Here is a 23,238-nt window from a genome sequence, read left to right as displayed (position 1 = left end):
TCCCCATGTCATGCCACTACTGGGAAATTGTGAAGCATATTGACCAAAGATGGCCAAAAATCATATATTTTTGATCCTGAGCCAAAGATTCTGGGTATTTCAGTTCAGGGACTCAGTTCCATCTGTCCTTGCTCCATTCCAGTTGGTTTGCAAGAGAGCGTCCTGCCAAAGGAGATGGGATTTGGACTTGCAAAAACAGGAGTCTCTAGGCTGGCTCTCTTCAGAGTCGTAGCAGTAACAAGGCAGTGGAAGTACTCCGGTATAAATAAATAGAGCCTATACGGGACAGCAAATTTTAAAGCCATGTGACCGTTTTGCCTGGTGTCACAGTTAATGGGCATAGAAACTCTGCTATTGGGCTGGGCGTGAAGCATGCTGAAACCAGCATCGCCCCTGTTCCCGTGTACTCCACCTGAGGGAGGACTTCAGGTTCTCCTAGGGTCACTTTTGCTAGGCTTTGGCATAAAGCAAATTGCCCACAGTGAAAGGAAAAACAATACCAGGGCAATGCAAGCAGTCCTTACTGTGGGACTCGGCCCTCGCTGGGGCTGCTCAGTGGGCAGTTTTCTCTATGGCTGAGGCACATGGAGCAAAATTATGTGGGGAGAGTCCCATTGCATCACACAACCAGCTGTGGATACTGTAAATCTTCAGCATACCCTTTGTCTGCTGTCACAAACACAGACATTCATAAACAAAGGAGAGTGGGAGACCAAAATTTACTTCAAAATAAATAAAGTGGACTTTGATTTGGAGTGTGCTAACAGGATAGATATGAGACATTTAAATAAACATACCAGCCAATTGTGTCAACTTTGCTTAGGGGGCAGCAATACCTTTGTTACTGGGGTTTGTATCTGTCTTGATTAGGGCCATGTCAAGCAGCCGTTGAGATTGACTTTGATGACAGATGGGATGTACTGTACATGACACTGGAAGCATAGTATCATGGAGACAAATTGTGCAAAGGCTGAGAAAATCTTCACAGCTCTTTCAGAAATGGCAGAATTCTTCCCTGCGGATGCAAATATATACATTTTATTTGTCTTAACGTTACAGACTTAGGTATGGTTGCTCTTGCATTTGCAGGTGCCTGCTGGTATGTAGCAGCTTCCATTCTCCACCGCCTCTACCCAGCCCAAAAAGGGGTCTGTTTCCACCCTGCAGGTTCTGGGTAGCACACTCTGCATGCTCTGTTAATTCCTATAGTGGTGTGTATGATAATTATGGTGGTGAAGTCATTTGCCACCTCCAAGGACAAGGCAGTAATAAAGTTTCACAGGAAGTGCACCCTGCTTTTCTTGTTATAAATCGCACAAGCGCACAACTGGGCTAGTCCCACCAACTTGCACAGCTTTCTAGATGTGTTCCCCTTCAGTTTATTTTACAGGCACTATGTCCCGCTCATAAGGTAGATCTCATCTGACTTGATGGCAATAGGTAACAGAACATGGTACGCACGTGGTGTAGAAGAGGTGCAGCTCATGGGGGGCATGTTCCAAACCTCTGCAGGCTGCTGTGTCAGCAGCCACTCTGTGTGACTCTGCTCTTAAGAAGCAAGATGAGCTTCACTGGGTTAAGGCTGAGGGGAGTGCTTACTCCCTTAAAACAAGTTTCGTTGGCCTGCTCCTACTCTCTCTGGCCTTTTTCTTTGCTAACCAGTAGTTTTTAGGAGGCAAATGTATCAAGACCTACAATTTCTGGGTAAAATTCATGAAGTAAAAACAAACTATCTACCAGCTATTACAATATCTAACAGAGTAAGGAGTTGCTCAGTCTCCCATTATCTTTCACTTGAACAAGTCCTTTACCAGGTGTTGTTCACAGATATCAATGATGATAATACACTGTTTTTTTGGTCCTTTGTAGAGTGTTTTTGAGATGCTGAGTTTCTGAGTGGGTGGAGGATCCATTATAAATTTTTATTTATCACTATACTCAAACACTGTAGATATTCAATTTTCCTAAAAGCCTCCTTTGATGAAACAGCATCGGCAACAGAGGTGGGACTCCAAAGGCTAGTTGCTAAGGGGAACATGCATAAGAAGGTGGCCTTCAGCAGCAGCAAATCAGAGAGCCAAAGGCAGAAGGAGTTTGACTACCTCTGCATTTGTTTTCCAGGGACAAGTTTGTTGGCTCAAATTAAGCCTGCTAAAAATGTGGTCAAGAGTTGCCCCAGCAAAAAAAATGCCTACGCCTATGTAATGTTACACTGACTTGAGGGTTTTGTTAGCTATAGAGAGCTACAGATCGAAATACAACCCTATTCATTAAAAAAAAAAAAAATTAAATATACCCGAACATAAGGAAGATGTGCTGGCTTAGTTAAATAAGGCGCAACTGGTATTATCTAATTAAAGTCTAGAGTGCGGCTGTTAGGGGAAAATCTAGCCAGTTTCAGATAGAAAAATATGCCCTAATAATATGTTTCAACATCATTTTGACACTAAACTCAAGAATAAGGTAGGGGTGAATGTTTTGTATGTGCATAATGTGTCTGTGAGAGTAAGAGAGAGGGGGAAAGACCAATATGTTCAAATACCTTTCTTTATTGACAGAAACTATAAATAAAACTAGACTTATGTGAGCCAGTGGTTGGGAGGCTCCAAGGATGCTTAGAGGCTGAGGACAAGGGGTGGTAATGCTGTGGACTGCTTTGCCTGTGCACGTGAGCCAGGGTTTTCTGTCTTTTACCACTCAGATGTACACAGTAGACATTTCACAAAAGAAGGCGGCTTTGTTCACTTGGTGAGAAATCATTTCAACTATGCAATTTTTCAGTCTTCTCAAAGAATGATAAAGATGCATGTATTTTCTATGAAGAATAGTTATAGTTAATTGCATTGCTGTTGTCTGTAAAAATTACTGGGCTAACATCTTGTTTTACTACCTAAAGAAGAGCATTTCAGCTTTACAGAGAAATAATTGTATATATTAGACTGGCAGAAAAAATTAGCAACTTTTGGAGGATATTTTTGAGGAACCAGGAAATTATGTAAACCAAAGAAACAGAAATGCAACACTGTGGGACATTTTGGTGCCATTATTATTTTTTATTTTAGTAACTATCCAGCACTGTAATTTTGCATGATACTCTTCAGACAGTAAAAAGGAAAGCAGTCACACCCATAGTATACTCTGCTACACATAGAATCTGACTGAGGAAAGGCTGGGAAAACAAAGTTAGGCTACTGTTCTCATCTTCCCATCCTAGGGTTGGCCATCTGGGTTTCTGAACATGTCTCTTCTCCTGCCCTTGCTATATTGCCTTTGCAGGGGCAAGAGATTTTTGAGCAAGATCTCACAATCCGAGGATTCCTCAGGGCAACAGACCTGGTTTTTCTTCTGCTCTTCTCTTCAGCAGTGTAAAGCTGCCAGAGAGAGGGCTGAGGATCAGGCCTCATGGTGGCTGTTGCAGGGAGCTGGCAGCATGCATCAGATGGATACAGGACAGGAGGAAAACAGGCAAAAGGAGAAGCGGGGAAAAGATGTTAAAGGCTAACGTAACTTAAGATCATTTTGTTCATTATATCTCCAGTTAGAAAAGTACCACCTATTTGTAATGAACAAGGGTTTAGATCATATTTTGATAACACCAGTCTTTTCTTTCTGTTCATGAAATAATTGACATTAGTGGAATTTTCCCCTGCTTGTAACACTTGTCCAGAACAGGTATAGGTTTTCGAAGATTTTCTTCTCTCTGTTATTTCATGGTCATTGTGTAGCATTTGTTTGGTCATTCAAAGCAAATAGTTCACCTTTTCCTAGTTCACCTTTTGTCTGCAAGACGAATGCTTGTCATGTTGAAATAGATTTCATTTGCTGAGTAGACAATGTTGGGTCCTCTGCTTTCCCTACGTCCACGGTCCCTGTGTAGGAGCTTTGGGTAGCAGTCCCTGGGGGAAAATCACTGGTCTTTCCCTGCCTAAGTTGCTCTGAAAGAATATGCAGGATCACTTGGCTAGCCAGCATGCCAAAAGCAGAAAGTAAGGTAAAATGGACTTCCAGGGAGGCTCCAAAGAAGAGGTGGGGGGGAGTATTTGAAGGAAAGAAAGGTAGCTCCTACTCCAGGGATATGGATCCAAGTCTGAAAGTCACAAAGACGACAGTGGGAAAAGAAATCAAGCCCCAAAGTCTGTTTTTTTCAGTGGCTCTAGTCCATATGGAACAGTAATGCTGTGTGAGGGAACTAAATACCAGAGGAGGGAGGGGGAACCAGAGAAGGAGACAGGCGAGGGAGGAGGGCCAGGTCAGTGCTAAACGGGCGTGGGGCGTGGGAGCCTGCAAGATCAGGGAGCTAGCCAGACAGCTGCCAAGAAGGCAAGGCAGAACACAGGCAAAGGAAAACTTGCCCTCCAAACTCTTCCCCAGTCGTGTTGGCTTCGCTGCTCTCATCTGTAAAACCTGGAGAAAGAATTGTTACAGCTCCTGTTCTGCCCTGCCTGACCATGTGCCCTTAGGGATCTCCAACCATGAGGGATCCACATGTTGCTTGGAGCTGTTGCACCGCACATGGGAGGCTGCCACCAGGAGCTCCTCGGGCTCAGAGTAACATCCCTACCATGCGTCCTGCTCCTTGCAGGCACAGTGGATGGTGTTGAAAAGCCTGAATGCTGAAAATGTTTGCTCTGGACAATTTAAATTAGATCTTGTATGTTATTTAAGGCATGTTTTTGTATTTTATCTCCTGCCTGAATCTCAGATGCTGAAATATTCACACAGCTCTTCATTCTTTGGGGAGCAAGACACGGGTTTTCCCCATTGGCACAGTGATAGCTTCTGATCCTCCAGCCTCCTGCTTTCCACTGTCATTGCGGCTCACAGTCACGGAGCGGCCCGAGGAATAGCTGGCACTCAAGGACCCCCTCCAGTGCCCATAACTCTGAAACTACATGACATCTTAACCTTTATGAAATTTCTTCAAGACAGCATTTAAAAACACCCAAATCTTTCCTGACCTTTACATTTTAGTAGAGGGCTTTTTGTTTTGTTATTTTTTTAAATTGATGTTCCTGGTTTGGTTTTTTTTCAGCAGTGCTTTGGCTTTCCCATCCTGGTTGAGCCCAATAATTAATCATAAAAGGAAAGCACTACAGTCTCAAACCTAACTTTATAATATTTTTATGTTTGTGACATTTTATCTCTCTCAGTCAGTGGGAAGTTCTTATCCTTTTAATTTATAATCTGTTAGGTTTCAATTTGACTCTAGATGCTGACTTCCTTTGTAGGCTCCCATCCCCATTCTCACTCCTGTTTCACCATGCTGTGGCTTGGTGATTGCGTATTGGGTGTATAGATCATTCTGAGAATCTCCCAAGGGGATCAGTGATTGCTACCCTGGATCATCCAGAAGCTGACCCCTTTTCGTATGTCAGAAATCAAGGTATCTTCAACAGAAAATCCAATGGTGAAATTTGACAGTAACACACTGTCTAAATCTAGAATTAATCTGTTGAGTACTTCAGCAAAGCTGACTTCGTGTAAAGCTAACACAAGAGAGGAATCAGTCCTGGCATCTTTATACAAAACTGTGAATATTTGCAAAGAAAAGCTGGAAATCTGAAAGGAAGCATGCTAGTTTTTTATACAGGGCTTGCTCTTGCTAATGTAATTGGAAACTCTGTATCCTGCAGTGCGCAACATTCTGCTATAAGACCTGGCTTTTTACAAAGGAAAAACTTTCCACATTCATATATAGTCTTTATCTAGTATAATCTCATAAAATCTTCCATGATATCAGGCAATTATAACATTCAAGGCTCAGAGTCTAAATACTCTCTAGTGGTGCTATTGGATTTGTTTATATAGTACTGTTCTGGTGCAAGTAGAGTACAACACTGCCACAGCCTTGTAGGCACAAAGATGAGTTCTGCTAAGCCTGTGTAAGTCTGTGCTCTTTAGCCCAAAAAACTGAAGGTCAGTTCAAAGCTGCTTGTTGAGGGAAACTAATCCTGCAAACAGTACATTCGCTGGCCATTATTTCCAAATCCAAACTATCTTATAGTCATGAAATGGAAAGTTTATGGGGAAAACAAATGCTGCATTTATTACTGTGATGCAACATTCATAAAATATATTTCATTGGGGGGGAGTTTACACAGGGGGTAATGAGATTTTTCCTTTATACATTATTTATAACTTCTTAATCCAGGTGCTGTAGGTTATTTTTTTTGTCCCTCAGTTTCACAGCTACAAAACACTTCAGTATTTCTAATTTATTTCTGCTTACAATACAGATGTTCTCAATTGTATCTCTAACTACATTTCAACTGTTATGATCACTTTTATTTGTTTGTGTCACTGTACACTTAGAGGTTGAATGTGCAGTACACAATAGTCAGGTTCCAAGCAGCCTGTAAAAAGCCTGTGGTGATTTAGTTACCAACAAATTAAACTGTGCCTAACAGTAATATCTTCATCATTAGGGGTTTTAATCTTCAGATTATTTCCCTGCAGTTTATGTTGCTCTGTGCTTGGGCTCTTATATCTTCACATAAAGGTTTCATAGTTTTAAGCAGCATTTTTCAAGATGACCATTTGGAAACAACATTTGGAGGAACATTTGGGTTGCATCCTCTAACTAAATTTCCAAGCTGTTGGTAACGGACTAAAGAAAATGTGGTCTGCACTGAATACTAAAGAGCTGCAAATGTAAGAGCTTTGAAGGTTATGTGTAAATATTGACATTTTTATTTTATTTAGCATACAAAAATGAACTTGCAATGTTGCTTATCTGATCATACAGCAGTGACCACATCTGCATCATCTGAGATCTGTTCCTCACACTTCTGACTTTCATAGATGTTCCAGAGTTTTCCCATTGAGGATGTTATTGATGTCCCTGATTAAGCAACAGATATCTGGGGATTGAGTGTCCATACAGGAACATGTCAACCAAGAGGCAACAAATGGAAGCAGAGAAAAAAAAAAAATCCTTTCATCTTCAAAGGCCATGTTATATGTGCAGATGTGGGTCCCAATAAAACCATTAAGGTCCTTCCCTGAGACGTGTAATGGGACTTTAGGGCATTCAGCATCCAGCAAAACAAGGTCTTTGGTTCATCCTAGAGGAAACACAGAAAAATAACTGTAACATTACATATACCCCAGCTGTTCTTTGCACTTAGCCATGCTGCCGTTTCCCCTTGAGTGTGAATCTGTTGTCATTTCTTTTTTAACCAGAGGTTTCTGTGGAAATCTCAGGATGTGCATATTTACTTGCTTTATTCCTAAAACACTGAAAAAGACTCTGATGTGCAGATAATAAAGCTTGCGGTTCTTCAGAGCTGTTTATACTAAATGCATTTATATGTTAGGTACTAAGATGGTCACTGCACAGTTTGTAATTCAAAGACACGAAACATGAGGATCCCACAGCATTCCCCTTAAATCCAATCAGAAAGCCATGAGATCTTGGCTGTTCACAATACAGATCTGGGTAACTGCTTCATGAATGGCACTACAGTCACCAAAAATCCCCAGTAATGACTTGAGAACACATTAGTTCTCTCCCTGGGCAGCCTAACCTGAACACCAACACTATCAGGAATTTTTCTAAAGTATCTGCTTCCTCATTTTAATGCTCCTAGTTCCTGCATGAAACCCTGGTATGCTGTTTGCATCAGCTGGCTGCCTCTTGTGCTCCTCTGGGGGTGTCTTGAAGATTGTTTTGGTTTTTTTATTTCCACCTGTGAGAGAAGGATTTAATAAATTGCAGAATCATAAATTTCATTGAGGGAAGGGGAGGAAGAGCAGTAACTTCTTTGTGCTACATGGAGGCTGTGTAATTTACATAAATGTTGCCTGTCTCTCTAGCAGATAGAGTAATTAAGAAGTGACCGGCATGGGTCTTGTTTGGTCATCCTCCCTGTTGCTGTATAAACTTCATTTAATATAATCATCCTTTTACTTATTTGCCAAAGAGTTTCTGACTCTCCCAGTCCCCTGTTTTTATTGGACACAGCAGTGAGCCTTACCAAGAAGTGCAGTGCTCTGCCTACAGAGCTACTTTGCCCAAATTAGAGAATAAGTCCCTGATTCACTTTCCTTGAAGAAAGCCAGGCATCAGTGTACTCAGGCCAGCATGCTTTTGGCAGCTCCTGCAAAGTATGGAGAACACATGTAATTTGTCCTTTCTAGTTTATTCTTCTCTGCCCTGCAATAGAGTAAGCAGCCTTATTCTGTATTAGTCAAAGCTTCCGAGAAGGCTCCCTCTGCGCTTCCAGAATAGTCCCATAGTGACAGCGTAGCACTGTGGAAATAAAAGACAAGAGACATATGCAAATTATGAAGTCTACTTCTGAGAAGGATGAACCCATTTCCCTCACCAGCACAACATGACTAAGGGCAATCTTGTGGTGGCTGGTGGATACATGTGTCTATATCCAGTTTATGGCTTCTAGCTGGGCTTGTGGAAAGGCTGCATTGCAGAACTGACAGGGCTATGCCTCATGCTAGCCAGCCAAGGGACAGTGGTAGATTATTAACCTCAATGATCATCTAGTCAAATGGGCTGAGAAAATTAATTCCCTCTGCTTCTCCATTTGAGGGGGGAGGGGGAAGTGGAGAGTGGAAAATTCTGCAAGGACTAAGGAAAGGCTTTAAAAGGAGAAATAAAGACTCAAGCTTTTGGAAAAATCAGCAGCTTTGGACACGAGAGAGGCTCAGGACAGAATGCTTTATAGCAGAAAGGTTCCATTTAATGGTGGGACTAACTAAGGTCAAACAAAGCTGATGTGATGGGATAGAGGCTCAACAATTAAGAGAGCTCTGAATAGCAGGCAAAAAAGGATGGACATCTTAGAGGAGGCTGATGTTACTCAAAATGTTGCAGTGAATTTGGAAAATGAGCGTCGAATTTGTTTGGTTTGCAATGACCTGTGTGTCTCTGTGCTGTCTAAGCATAATTTTGTTTGGGGGGCTGAGTGCAGCTAAACTGCATACTATGATATTGCAAAAGGAGAACAAGCAAAAATCCTCCACCCAGTAAACATGCCAGAAGGGCCTAGAGCAGAAACAGTGCTGCTGTCTACCTATATCTAATAGAAGCTTAAAAAGTCACTTGATTTACTATGACCTCCTTTTGGGGCTTACGTTTCAAGAAACATAGTCCAGCTGGAGAAGAGAGCAAAAAGAATAATCAGAGGTCTAAAAAAAAAAATTTGTCTGTGGGGAAAGACTGAACGATCTGGGGTTGTCTAACCTAAACAAGAGGAGTCTTGAAGAAGATAATGTAGGTTTTCAACTACATGAGAAGCACTGCTCCGAAGAAATGGAGAATAATCGCTTCTTATGTTCCTGGGGGAAAGTAAGTACCAATAGTCTTCAATTGCAGTAAGAAAGTTGTCAATTAATCATTAAGAAATACTTGGCATTCTTTTAGGAATCTGGTGGCATACTGCAGTAGGTTGGGAAGGGGTAAAGTCTTTGTCACTGGACATATATATGAGTAGCCTAGACAACATCTGAAAGTAATGAGAAAGACATAGTAGGGCCTGCATTGACCTTGTGAGCCTGGTCACCAGCAGACTGGTCAACTGAAACCCAGTGAGCACCTAGTGAATGAAGTCTAGCACGAGACAAATGGATTTGAGTCACTTTTGTAGCTGGGACTCAGGATGAGGTAGGAGGTGGTAAATCCCTTGTGCATTTTGACAACGGGAATCTCTCTCAACTTTGAAAGCAGATTTTTGTCAACTCAGAACACTTTTCCCTTGCCAAACCCATACACTACCTTCATCTTATCTAGAGAAAGCCTCAGCCAAGTGGCTTTCATCCATGTCTTATCTCTGCCAGACATAAGGAAGCTGTAACATATGGCTTCAATGAAAAGGAGACGTAGAGCTTGGTGTCATCAGGATATTGATGACATTGTAGCCTATGCCATTTCACAATATCCTCTAGTGGTTTCATATGGGTTTTGAATAAGAAGGGTAACAGCAGTGAACCCTTTGGTATTTTAAGCTGCGAGGCCTGGGAGAGAAAAAAGATTTGTCTGTGCTTCTGGGATCTTCTTGACAGAGATTGTCAGAACACTTCAAAGACTTTCTTCTCTCTTGTCAACCATTTTGGCATAGCAGCAATGTGTAACAACAAACAGGAAACAGACATCATGTCTGGACTTTGGTCTGACTGAGATGCAGTGTCAAAGCACAGGGAGAATTAGCAACATTATGTTAAAATAACGTAGCAAAGAATGTATGTGTATTTATGTGAGTCTGTATAAAGTCATGTAACCATATTGTGACAGAGATTTCCTACCTTTCCTATAAAATTGCTAATGTCACTAATCAGAACGTATAATCTAATTATTAACTGGCAGAATAAATTTATACGTAGTTTAGGAATTTTTGTCCTTAGAGATGTAGAGTGAGAATGTTCTGCACAGCTGATCGTCTGCAGAGGTCTCGCAATGAGACCTGCCCTAATAGATCAGGGGGACAAACAGGCAATCGCTTAGTTCGTTTAATCAACCAGTGAAACTAACAGGTGAAGTGACGTGACCCCTCTGTGAAAAAGGGAGGGTGGAACCCATTGATAAAGATGCAGAATGGGGGAAGAAGATATAAAATCTCACTTCAGTATTAACGATTACTCTGTAGGCAGACGTCTCTTTCCCCCCAGGCTCACGTCCATGTGGAGCTCCGGCCTGCACTGTGCCAAATGAAATTTAGCTTAAATGCCCAGCCATTTGTTTGGAGTGTATCGTTGGTATACATCTTTGGTTGGCATACAGATTTGCTAATGGCAGTTTATATGGTATTTAGTCTTGAAAAGTCTTTGCTTCTTATTTAAAAAACGTATCATTGTATTGTTCAGGTTTTGCATTCTTTCGTTTCTGCCATCAGTGATGTGAAAACTGCACTGAAAAGACTATATATGCCTGTCATGTGCCTCAGCTGTAATAATAAAAGTAAAATAAGTACTCCAGAATCTGGTTAGCTCGCCTTCCTCAGCCATTTCAAATAACCACAGGGAGGGTGTCCTGGAGGCCCCAAATGCACCACTGGAAGACTTTTCACAATAAAGCCCTGTTAGTAAGGCTATCTGACCTTTCTCCGTTTCCTGCTGTGATATTTGGTGGAAAAGACATAAACCATTCCAGTGAAATGTTCAGGCCTGAAGAACGGTGCATTTTGCACCAAAAACAGGAGAGCTGACAGATGCCCAAGCAGAGAAGGATCCAGATGAGTGAGGTGTTGAAGTTGGCCCTCACTACCATCCCACTAATGTTAGAGAAAGGAAGGGGGTTCTATATACAGGAATTGATGTAGGATAGGAGTGAAGTAAATTAGTGAAATCCATCTTGTTTTCTCATAACACAAATGCCAGCTTAGCTGGAGTGATGCTGTGCAGTAGATTGCAATGAAAACATGCAGCTTGTGATAAGCTGACAGGAGCTGGACTGAGCATAAATAGCTTAGAAACATCAGTGGGTAAAGGCAAAATTTTTACTTTTGTGTTTTAAAAATACATATTTGCTATGCTTTGCTTTTCAGAATATAACACATTGTGTTAATGTCAACAACTATATTTATAACACCTTACACTTCCCATGTGTCAATTTTCTGTCCTTATATATGTATGTTATCATTTTTCTGAGCTATGGGCCCATCCTAATTATCATTAGAACTTTGTGACCGAGGAGATTAGACTTGCTCAGCATGAGTAACTGTTTTCTCAAGACGTCCTGGCTACAGTGGAGCGACTGTGCTGACATTTGTACAGACGGGCAGATGGTGCCTGGGACAAGTCTGGTTGCAGTGCAGACCTGAAGATCCTAGCTGAGGAAGCCGAGCCACTGTGTTTTGGCCTGATTTAGAAGAAACCTACTTCTCAGCAAATGTAGCCTATGTTATCCTTTCTGCTAGATGTAATGAAAAAAAATGGTTAACCATAGGAAAGCAAGCCCACAGGTAAAACATAAGTTTTGGCCAAAGGCCATAGTGATTTATATCAGATACCCATGTGTGTTTGTTCCATACCAACTAAAACCATTTCAACTCCTTGGGAATAATTGAAGAGGGAAAACATCCGCAAGTCTGATTGACTACGGAAGGTTATAAGATATATGAGAACAAAAGCTGAAATGGTGTAACTGGGAAATGGTCTTCTACAGACAGAATCTGAATTTTGATTTCTCCTTACAGTCAAATGTAAATATGGAATAGTTCCCTCACTCTCAAGAGAGACATTTTGCATTGAGACTACCTGTGGGAGTCAGTAAATGTTGTTGGGTACACTGAGAAACACATTCCTTCAGACAGAAGGAGAGGGAGGGTAGGCATGGCATGCTCTGGGGTCCTTAAGACCACAGACTGATTCAGTGAAATCCAGTTGTTTTCTTCTTCCTATTCTGAGAATGAATCTCTAAATTTTATACAGATAACTGGCTAATGTCCGCCAACTGCTGAGAGGAACTTTACGTCCTATTTTGTGATTGACACATAACTAATTAGAGTGGTTTTCAGCTGGGGGGTGTTGTCATGGTCTGGCCTGCTGCATCTAAGTGCCAGGACCCTTGGCATACTCTTTGCAGCTCTGCTACTGACTTCCTCCTATCGACTTTGTGTTTAACTTCCATTATTTCACTTTAACCTATTTGGGAAAAACTCATCGATGTAACACTGTTTTAGAAGTGGCTTTTCATGGATAAAGCTAATGGAATTTATGCAAGTAAAATGCTACTCCAGAAGCCCTCTGATAAGCCATACAGAGTAGAAAATTGCTGGTTTAGGATATAAGTGGGTAAGATGGAAAATGTCATCATGTGTTTGAAACTAGTTTATGCATATACCACTTTTTTATCTGCAATCCAGAGCATTACAGAAGCCTTCAGCAAATACAGCTCTCTGTTTTAAGCACCAACATCGTAACAGTTTTTACATTCTTGCTCTGCTCTGTGCTCATGTAGTCCTGGAAGAGCTCTATGGACTTCAAGGGTGAAGGCAATACTGCAATTACATAGAATTAAAATTTTTTAGCAAAAAGATTTGATAATGTGGCAAAACCAATGGATCAAGGCCAGCTGTGACACAAACAGTGATTTTATTTCTAGAGCCAAATTCTTAAATGGTGCCAATGAACCTTCCCTGTGCTATAAAACCCTTTTTTCATCCCCTTTGTATCAACAGCTTAGACAAAAGGGTTGGAGTGGTAGCAATAAAAAGAACTATTAAAGATCTTATATGTGGCAAATCTGTTTTAACTTTGTCTTTTCTTGTTAACTGCTTTTCCTTTTTTATGCCCGTTTCTGCATCTACTTATATGGGAGCAGAACATGGCCAAAGGCTGACTATACTTACATCAAAATACATATATAAAAGAGCATTTGAATCAATCACCATTTTGCCTATAGATTTCAGAAGTTTAGATCTCCAGCTAGGGCAAATGTAAACTTCTCTGAAGTATAATGGTTGCTGAAGCAGGTGGGTTCAATGAGTTGGGTGTAGCAGCTGGGACCTGAGCACTGAGATAAGCAGGCATGTGCTGGTTCTGGTGATTAGGCTGGAAAAGCTTTTTCAGTGTTGCCCTGTGCTGTAGAGAGGTATCTTGTAATCAAGGAACGAATGTCCAAGTCTTCTAACACGTGCTTCTGTAATGAAACACCTAACAGGTGGGATTGCTGTGCCTGCAACCAGGCTTTCTTGTTCTGTGGCTTTCTGGGATCAGCAAGTATCTGTACGATGCCTGGAGAGTAAATTCTCAGCTGCTGCAGCAGCTCCTGTGTTGCAGGTTGCTGTTGTTTGGGACTGTGGAGGAGTCCCAGCTCTTTCTGGTTCTGGAAGCAATGACTAGGAACTGCCCTAAGCCTCACCTTGTCACGTGTCACTGCACTGGCGTGTGCCAAGAGGTAAAGTAAGCAACACAGAGGGCATCTGGAAAGAGGGGAGATGGGAGGAAGTCAATTTGGCAGATGCTGGAGCACAGGTTTTCAGTAGTTTATTTTGGAAGTAATTGTTTGCTAAATAACCATGCTTTAACTGCAGTGGAGAATCTCCAGCTTCAGTAATACTTTGTTGTTACTATTATTAAAGACAAAAGTGTACAACAGTTATAGGAGCATGGTGGTGCTCCTAGCTAAGATTCACTGTTCGTTAACCATTCAGACACTGTGTGATTTTAGAAAGGCTGGGCTTTTAAGTGTTTTTTACTAATTCTTGTTGTTCTCAAACACACCTATTTTAATTGTCAAGAAATTCAGCTGCAGGAAGAAAAGTAGTGTTATCTCATTTGCGTATAGACTGCCTCCATCACACTAGTGCATAATCAAAGAAAATATAATTACAGGTCTGTGAATTTGAAGTCCAATCTCGCAGTCTAGCCTGTTCATCTGCTGCTCACATAAATGGGTGAGTCCTCAGGTTTTCCTTGACTAACAAGTACCATCCTGTAATAACAAAGAGAAAATCTATGCTAGGATTTAGAGCAGCTGGTTTTAGTAACTCTAATAGACCAACTGTCACCTTGGTATCAATGTATTCTCCTGAATTGACTGGAGCTGTACCAATCTTACATTTCAGGACTGAGACCAGAACCAGATCCAGTTTGCTGGAAAATAAAGCAGTTCTGTCACTTCCTGGTAGTGAAGAATCAGTTACCCAAATCTTAAATTTCTGTATGTCCAAGCTGAATTTGTACACTATAAATATGTTACACGGACTCCATGGGGTGCTCTTTTAAATATGCTCCCCAGTATTTAATAATAAGGCTCTTTTTAATTCTTCATGCATCTTGTTCTCTAAGGGTGATAGATGTTTCCTCACTAGCAATTTGTTCTGTTTCTGTTAAAACCAGTTTAAGTTCCAAGAATTTTGATCTTTTTTGTCTTCCAGAACTATTATAAATATTCACAAGTTCAGGGTCATGCTGTCTGTAACCACATACTTTTAAATCCAAATATTTGAGGTGGGATTTACGGGAAGGAAGGGTTAAGTTTACAGCAGTGTTTCCCAAATGGGAGTACGAAGGTGTCAGGAGGGAGAGGTGAAAAAGCAAATAACTAATTCTGCTTCCAACATGGGGACATTGCACCAGGGAGAGGAGAGGATGAATGGGTTCACCAGGGAGAGAGGTACCAGGGCAGAGTCATTTGCAAAGTGTTGGTTTTCAGAACTTTAAAAGGTAAATGCACTTATTTGTAGGCAGTAGACTGAGTTGTACTGTTTGGCATGAGCTGGCTCCTAGTTACACTTGACTTCACAATGTTTACGGCGTTCTCGTTAAACTATCAGTTTAGCGAGGGGAGGCAAGGGAAAGAAGACATCTCCATTCTAGTAGTGCTACTTCAGAAATCTCTGTGCCCTGTGTGACAGTGCTATGCACTTGCTGCTTACCAAGTGACTTAAGTTAATGTAAGGCGACTCAATGTTATAATGTTAAATGCCACGGGAGCAATACCTGAAAGGTCTGAGACTGAAGCATCAGACTACAAAATTTCCTATTTACTATAGATGGTATATTTAGTAAACTAATCATCCAACCTAATAATCTAAAATAGTATTTGACAAAAAGGTCAAGTGTTTAATATTAGTGCTAGGAGAGCCATAAAAATCTGTAAGGAGAATGCTCCATGGAACAGCTGGCCAGATGCAGCTCCCGGCTCTGTCATTGTATCTCTCGGTTCCTCCTTTCATTCTATAAAAATGTCACAGTCTCTCAAGCTCAAACGATTCCATACGTTTTCTGCTTCTGGAGGATGTAACTCTACGAAAAGCAAAGTTCCTGGTTGCCAGACCAAACAACTCTGTCTCTGGAAGTTTCCTCTCTTGAAGTCTTTTGGAACTTTTCAAAAAGTGTCATGGTTTATGGAATAAACAAAAGTTCCCAGGAGGATGTGGAGGACTCTTTATTTTATGGAAATCTTATTAGAATGCAATGAAAGAGACTTTTTAAATTAAATGATTGCTTTATAAAACTTAGCAGACTTTAAGTTCCAGGTCTGTTAGCCAAATGGATCTCAGCCAGCGGGGTGAGAGGGAGTGAACCAAACTGAAAGCTGGGGTAAATGGGCCCAACTTTTACACTGTTTTTGAACTTGACTAACAGATGCAGGGCTGGAAGTAGCCACAGTGTGCTGCTGATCTGTAGAACAACTTGGGCAGCTGCAGCCATGTTTCAGAACCTCATTTCCTCTGTAAGACATAAAAACAAACCACAGAAACAACAACTGAGACTAAATGCTGCACTCAGATCCAGACTGCAGGACACACATATCTGATTTTATTGTTAATACTGTCCTCCTTTAGCTTCTGTCTCTCTGATACTGTTCCCACACTCTGTTCTTCATGGTTCCCTTCATGACTGTTGGCAGTTTATCTTTTCTATAATCTTCTTATTTGCCTGGAGGGATCTCAGCTATTTTATTTCTGCCCATGGGATCCCACACCAGTTGTAGCTGTTTGAATTAACATGCCTCCTTGCTGCATCTTCTGGTTGAGGAAACTGCAAGGAGAAGTGCTGTCATGGCCAGAAGAACAAATAGATGTTCCACCCTGTAAGTCACTGCAGTGGCATTTTTTGTAAACCCACATGGTTAGTAGCAGGTTTCTCTTTTTGGGTTTTTTTGGTTGGTTGTTTGTTTGTTTGTTTGTTTTTTCTCAGCAAAAGTATACTACAGGAATGGGGGGTATTTGGAATTTTCTCATGAAAACGTTATCATGGGAAGCCTTTTTACAAAAACAGAGTGAGAACAAGTCAAATATTTTGTTCAAAGAGATTATCCCTACCCAGCAGGGAACAGCTGGCATAAAACCTTGATCCACCTCCCATTGCAAACATGACCCAAACTCCCGTTGATTTAATTGGTACACAATCAAGCCCTTATTAAGTCCATGACTAGCTTTGCACAACTTCTGTCCCTGTCTGCTTCCCTTACACACAGGCCTGACCCTTTCTGACCCTGGAGAATCCAAGCTGAGGGGGGCTGTAATGAAACTGAAAGCATTTTAAGAGGTAAATGAGCGAAATAGTGTAATGTCTTTTCCCAGATATATTCAGTTGTGGAGTACATCTCAAACAGCCCCTCTAACTTCAGTCTAGCCCATCTGTCTGGATAGCCAAATGACAAGCAGCAAGATGTATCCAGGATCTCGACTTACTAAAATGAGGCAGTTTCTTCTTTTTTTTCTGAATGAATGTGATTCCTGTCCAGGTTGTGTTTCATTCCTGTGTTGAGCCACTTGCAAATAATTGTTTTGTCGTGGTATTTTCAAGTTTTGTGTACAGTTACATTGCAGTATATTTAAGTAAAAGAGCACCGGTTACTGAGATGTGTTGAAAAACGTCACTCCCAGATCTAAGAGTGGCCACAGACTTGTTTTTCTCTTTCCAGAACATTCACATCAAGGCATGTATGTATGTAGAACTGTTTATAGAACACACATTAATTAGAAAAAAATCTAGACATTAATTAGGATCTTACTCTCTGACATCGACAGGCTTCCTTCCTGTTGCAAACATCTAGTCCCTTTATGGTTATATTGTTTGAATGTGTTTCTGCTAAATGGCAGACCAGGCTGAAACTATCAGTGCCTAGGAATGGGAAAAAATGGAATAATAAGTGATTGGGTTATTAAGAGCCTTACTGTATGTGACAGTGAAAAAACTGGGGTTGTACTCTCATATGTCATCTAAAAGTTAGTACTGTGAACAAGATGTTTTCATATCCTTTCTAATACTTTGAGATAGATCAAAATTTATCATCGCTATCTTCATTTTACTTAGTTAATAATGAATGATCAGTGAAACACTTTGGAATAGGAAAAGCTAGATGATTCATATACTTCTGCTGTGAAAGGCTTTCAAAGTTTAAAACGTAAAAAGAGAAGTAAAAGTAGCTGTATCTTTTGCACAATATATAAAAACCAAGAAATTATGTAAGAGAGCTGAGAAGTTTTAATTGAATAACACAGTTTCAGATGGTCATACAGGATGGATTTTTTGATAATCAGGTTGAGTTTCATTGTTCAGCATTTGCATGAGTTCTCAAACAATGAAACTGTCTTTGTGGACATTTCTTTTCACTGCAAGTCATCCTTTGATGGTAGTGGTATGACTGTGCAAGTGTTGTAGAACTGCAATTTTTAACTCCTTGTGAAGGTGCTGTGTACAAAGCTGTGTTTCTGCTTCTTTATTAGAACTGATAGAAATCCAGGAGTGAATAAGAGTCTAAAGTCTTGCTCAACTGTTTATGGCTAACAAGGAATCCAGAAACTTTGCCATAGCATTTCTGTTACGCACACACCTCTGATCAGTCTGCACTAAGAATAAAGGGCCAAATTGTCTGCTGGAATAAAACCCACAATTTCTTTGGTGTCTGTTGATCTTCCACTACCTGTTTCAGCAGAGACATTTGTTACTAAAAACTGAAGTACAGAGACATGTCTTTACCCCTCCAAATTGTATAGTCAATGTTTGTAGACTTGTTTTATCTTTGTGCCAGTGCACAGAAAGAAGTAGAATATGATGCATGCATGACTTCTTCATAAAGCTTCAACTTCTGGAGCCTGTGAGGGGGGGATTAAGTGTCCCATTCAGGTAGTTTATTCTGTAATAATAATTGTCATTCCTATTGCATCATTTTCACAAGTGTGTAAGGCTCCTGACAGTGAAAGATCCGACATGCTGGACCACTGTTCCTGACCAGTATTGCAGTCCCTGTGCTTTTGTATTGTTAGAGCTGCTTCTTTTGAAGTTTATCGCTAGCTAAAAATTTGAGATATTCTGGATTATTCTAATTGTGAGGATAAATTGTTGGTGAGAGTCACTGTTGTGGTTAAGCCTCAACCAGCAACAAAGAACCACACAGCCGCTCGCTCGCTCCTCCCTCACCAGTGAGTTGGGGAGGAGAATCGAAGAAAAAGGCAAAACTCGTGGGTTATATAAAGACAGTTTAACAGAACAGCAAAGGAAGAGAATAATAATAACAGTAATACTGATAAAAAGAATATGCAAAGCAAGGAAAATACAGTGCAATTTTCTCACTGTCTGATGCCCAGCATGCTCCTGAGCACCGATTACCCTCCCCCAGCCAGCTCCCCCACTTCAATACCAAGCATGATGTCACATGATATTGAATACGCCATTTGTTTGGCCAGTTTGGGTCAGCCCTCTTGGCTGGGTCCCCTCCCAGATTCTTGTGAAACTTCACCCTATCCCAGCCGAACCCAGGACAGTCACATACTACTTTTATGTAACTCTATATATTTACAAATAAAGGACAAAGATCTGTTTTTCTGACCACAGGACAAGTAAAAGAACTCGAAGAATGGAAGAGTGTCATCCCATTGCCTGCGAGACTTCTTTCAGCCAGAGCCCATTCCTTATGCTCACCTTTGGCCTCTCTTACGGATGCACTGTCTGCGTGTCAGGGGTGGAGCACCTCTCCTATAAGGAAAGGCTGAGAGAGTTGGGGTTGTTCAGCCTGGAGAAGAGAAGGCTGCAGGGAGGCCTTCCAGTACCTGGAGGGGCCTACAAGAAAGCTGGAGAGGGACTTTTTACAAGGGCATGTAGCGATGGGACAAGGAGTAATGGTTTTAAACTGAGAGAAGGTAGATTTAGACTAGATACAAGAAAAGAATTCTTTACTATGAGGGTGATGAGGCACTGAAACAGGTTGCCCAGAGAAGCTGAGGATGCCCCCTCCATGGAAGCATTCAAGTCCAGGTTGGATGGCGCTGTGAGCAACCTGGTCTAATGGAAGGTTTTCCTGTCCATGGCAGGGAAGGTGGAATGAGATGATCTGTACGGTCCCTTGCAACCCAAACCATTCTATGATTCTGTGTTCTGCTGTCTTTCTTCATTTCTGCAGTGCTTCTGTAGCTTTTCTTCCTGCCTGGTTCTGGTGGTCTCTCAGAGTGACACTCGGAAGATACGCATCTCTCATAGTTCAAGTCTCTGATCAGACTGGCCTTGCCTTTACTGTGTACAATGACACATGCCTGTACTTAGCTTTGAAGGCTGAGTATGTTCACAGATGAGTTAAGTTGTTCCTTCCCAGCTAGCTCAACTGAAGGGCAGTGGCTACAACCACCAGCTCTGACAACATTTCAGCCATTCAGTCCTAACTGTTTTCTATCAAAATTATTCCCATAACTCCCTGCCATCATAAAAAAGCAAGCCTGAAAAGAAGAGGAATAAACATAAAGTGGTTTAGAACTGTATACTAGGAATAATTAAACTTTTAGTAAGAGGCTTCTGTCATTTGTCTATTTTTACTCACCGTGAGGAGGACAGCATGTTCTCATCTCTGTGGAGTCACATAAATGACTTGATTAAAGTGCATGTTGCAGAGCTGAATCTGGGCATTTGGAACTTCCTTGCTGTTTTCTTAAGGTATTTGTACAATAGATGAGGAAAAAAAAAAGACCTGTGCTTAGTTCATCTTGTTATGTAGATAGATTTTCCACACATTTGCAAATAGAGTAAAGAACAAGAGTTCTTCAGCTATTTACAGTCTTTGAAAGAAGAAAGGCAGTTTAGATTACCAGCATTCTACAATGTGCGTGGCACAAAAATGTCAGTTTTAATGGCAAAGTTCAGGATAAAACTGTGTCAGCTAATTTAATCATTTACCATGAAATACCAGTTATCTTAATCTTACATGCAGTCTTTAAGTCTGCTGCATATTTTTGTGTAATTGAATCCTGACCCTAAAAGGGAGGAAGCAAGGAATTTGCTTTTTAGTGAATAGTTAGGCTCTAAATGTTCCTGTTTATAAATTGTATTTGCGGCATTGTCAGATATTTTAATACTAGGCAGCTAATATTTCTGATGAGTCTATTTTTTCTCTGCTTTGTATTTGTTTTCCATGCTGCAGAAATCATATTAGTATTCAGTTTCTATGGAACTTAACCGAGTTCTCTGGAAAAAGTGCAAATATTGTTCCCAGAACTTAAGGCAAATAAATTAGTATCTAACCCAGATGACACACATGGTATTCATGTGGTTTGCTTTCCATCTAGATACCTGATGTATTACTTCAGCAGCAAATTCAACAAGGCCGAGATGTCTTCATTTTCCTTCAGAGAAAGAGCAAGAGCTGTAAGAGCAGTGTGATATAGTATTGGTCTTCTGTGGCCAGCCGGCGAGAACCCATCAACAGCTGTGATGAGCAGAGCAGACATGGGGAGACAGGAGGCAGCTGAAGCCAAAGAGGACCCATGCCTGGAGCTGTGTGTGTGTGATTGGAGCAGAGAGAGGCCAGGACCCAAGGAAATCCCAGCAGCAAGGGAAAAAAACAGATTGACTCTCAGTGACTCATTTAGCTCCTGGATTGGACAGATCTCTCCCCTGCTGGCAATTTGGCTGAGTATCAATGGACGGATACCAGGATGAATAACTTAAAATAATTAGGGGTTGGGAATCTGCAAAACTGCTAGCCATCCAATTCTTTACTGTGCAATGCGAGGCACAAAAAAGAAATTACATTTAGGTTATTAAATATTAAGTCAGTGGATTTACCTCCATTTGGTCCAGTACAGGAAACTGGCTAAAATTCAATATTTATATCACTGTGTTGATGGCCTGTTTATCACTGAGCAAGTGAGTGCCTTTTGGCAGGTCAAGCTCTTTGACACATGGGGCGAATGTGTGCTTAATTTCTCCCAAACAGAAGAATTAATATAATAATAATTAACACAGATGAGAACAGAACTGAAATCAAGTACAGTCAAGAGTTCATCTGAATGCCAGGCGTCTCACATTCTAGATGTTCTGGGGCCAGATTTTTCCCTGTTGAAGGTAGTAAGGATTTTGCCGTTGGCACTGATAGGAGCCAGAGTGGGCCCTGAATGCAGAGAGACAGGCTTCCCTGTACTTTCTATTTAATGCTCAAAACCAGAAGCAACAGGCTCATTTAGTATCAGTAAAGGTCAGTTAAAATTATAGAGACATCCTTTGGAGCAAATCCTCTGCCTTGTATTTGCATATTTATGAACTAGAGATTACGACGGGCTATTCCATTTATTAGAGCAGCGTCACTATAGTTAATAGTCTGTCAGTGTTTCCATTATAAACCCCGTTTTTCAGTGGTTTAATATCTCAGCCATTTAAAATCACATCAGGAAGCAAGTTGGTCTTATGTTGTCGGCCAGGTGCAATTTTTTGTTTTGGGTTATTTTCAATAATGAAATACAGTTCGTTATATATGCAAATGAGCCACAGCATTTTTTTGCTGGGGGGAAACAGCAAAGTGCCTAAGCTCATTGTGGCTTTTTTTTTCTTTAGGAAAGAAGGGAAAAAAGGGATTTGACTAATCACATCAAAGGGGGTTTCACGTTGGAAGAACAGTTTCTCAAGCAGCTCCTTTCAGAAGAAACGCTGGTTCTCAACGTGAAATCAGGTTGCTGCATGCTTGCCAGTGGTGACCAAGGTATACAGGTGAGAATGGTTCCCCTGTCCCTCATAAATTTCTTGTCTGCCAGTCATGGGCGAAGCACACCAGGTAAGAAAGCAGTGAACATGAAAGAAGAGCCTTTAGAAGTAACAAAAACCCCGGTTACAAATTCAAAAAGCTGGCCTCTTTTTGTCTTCCAGATGCAGAGAAGTGCAGTACTCTACTGACTTTATTGCTGATATTTGAGGGAGAGAAAATGGGTTGCTGAGGCTTTGGAGAAGTGGCAGTTGTGAATTTACCTTGCACATCTCCCTGAACTGAGCAGTATTGTTTACTTCAGCACTCTCACATCCTGCTCCTTCCAAACAGCTTCAGTTTGCTTTCATAGAGATGTTGGTTCACTAAAAAATAACTGCCTGGCAGGGGGCAAATTTGTAGACTGAAATGCCAATTTTTAACTTACTAGGGCAGCAAAAAGTTGCTCTTCAGTAAAGAAGCTTGTCTTGCACTATAACCTCTTGCCCCACGACAAGAGAAACAGTCCAATGAGAAAATCCTGGGCAATGATGTGTTCTCAAGGCCTTGAAAAATCACTTGCTGCCACAGTAACTGAAAAGTTAAAAATCAAATTCATGAAGAGAAAAAAATTGAAGTTATGTGCAAAATGTTTGTCGCCCTTTACTGTTGCCCAACAAACACATAGTTGGAGGTGGGAGCAGAGTCCATATTTTCCATCTTTTCTATCATAAATGTCTATGTGCACAACTGAGGACTCCAGAGAAACTAACAATGGCAGGCCAGAAACACCACTGAAACACCATATACGATCCACTTGGTGCATAGCAGCTAATAAAACTTTTGCCTGGGCAAGGCACAGGGCTTGGCTTCTGTGCCTTCTTCTG

The 23,238-nt window shown here is 41.1% G+C and overlaps 1 long non-coding RNA gene across 1 annotated transcript in view; it reads left to right on the top strand.

Annotated features, from left to right (window-relative positions):
- Positions 1 to 21,300, top strand: part of LOC142361691 (uncharacterized) — a 240,624-nt gene extending 219,324 nt beyond the window's left edge. Inside the window, exon 5 of the long non-coding RNA XR_012764336.1 lies at positions 20,964 to 21,300. This is a non-coding gene — a long non-coding RNA (uncharacterized LOC142361691). The remainder of the gene's footprint in view (positions 1 to 20,963) is intronic.
- Positions 21,301 to 23,238: the final 1,938 nt, after the last annotated feature.

Source organism: Opisthocomus hoazin, chromosome 6 (genome assembly GCF_030867145.1).
Source record: "Opisthocomus hoazin isolate bOpiHoa1 chromosome 6, bOpiHoa1.hap1, whole genome shotgun sequence".
Classification (NCBI taxonomy): Eukaryota; Metazoa; Chordata; class Aves; order Opisthocomiformes; family Opisthocomidae; genus Opisthocomus; species Opisthocomus hoazin.
Note: the sequence above shows the minus strand (reverse complement) of the source record. Positions and strands in the feature narration are given on the sequence as shown.